Source organism: Galeopterus variegatus, unplaced genomic scaffold, assembly GCF_000696425.1.
Source record: "Galeopterus variegatus unplaced genomic scaffold, G_variegatus-3.0.2 Scaffold1171, whole genome shotgun sequence".
Taxonomy (NCBI): Eukaryota; Metazoa; Chordata; class Mammalia; order Dermoptera; family Cynocephalidae; genus Galeopterus; species Galeopterus variegatus.
The window spans coordinates 1-875 of record NW_007727282.1 but is presented as its reverse complement, the minus strand read 5'-3'; positions in this window follow the sequence as shown (position 1 = coordinate 875).

Below are 875 nucleotides of genomic sequence, written 5' to 3'. Positions count from 1 at the left end.
GGATAATTCCAATTTTTTTGAATTTGTTGAGACTTGATTCGTGACCTAATATGTGATCTATTTTGGAGAATGATGCATGTGCTGATGAGAAAAATGAATATTCTGAGGTTGTTGGATGGAATGTTCTGTAGATATCTGCCAAGTCCAATTGGTCTAGAGTATTGTTTAGATCTTGTGTTTCTGTGCTGATTCTTTGCCCAGATGATCTGTCTAATATTGACAGTGGGTTGTTCAGGTCCCCTGCTATTATGGTATTAGTGTCTATTTCCTTCTTNTTGAAAAATCTGTTCTAAAAAGCCTTAAACATAGTCCCCAGTTTCTCTAAAATGTTTAAGTAAATAGTGGGATACTTATTCTAAATGAAGTAGAGCTCACATTGTTTTAAAAGACTTGCTAAAAATTCACAACTAGTCTTGTCAAAACTTAATGGAATTCTTCCAGCTCTTCCAGAGGAGGCTCTGCTGGGCCAGTGCTGCAGGTGGAGAAAAGAGTGGGAACACTATCAAGATCTACTTGTCTAGAAGTGACTGTTCCTATTAACCATGAGAGGTCTTCAGGTGTATTTTCACCCTTTGAGAAAAAGCCATTTCTATAGGCATGTCTATAACAGATTTGCAATGTAATATGCTGTGTCTACTCAATTAGCTTTGTTTCACAACACTGGCCAGCAGAGGGGTGGATGTTAGCAGCTGGAAGACTTCTTTTTTCCTTTTAGCTATGATGCTTTAGTGACTTTACTATCCTAAATTTGTCCCCTGGGCAGAGGTAATATTTTTTAACAAATTAAGTCATGTGATTCTCAACTTTTTATATTTTTTTATTTTTTTAATTTTATTTTGTCGATATACAATGAGGTTGATTATTGTGGCCCATTA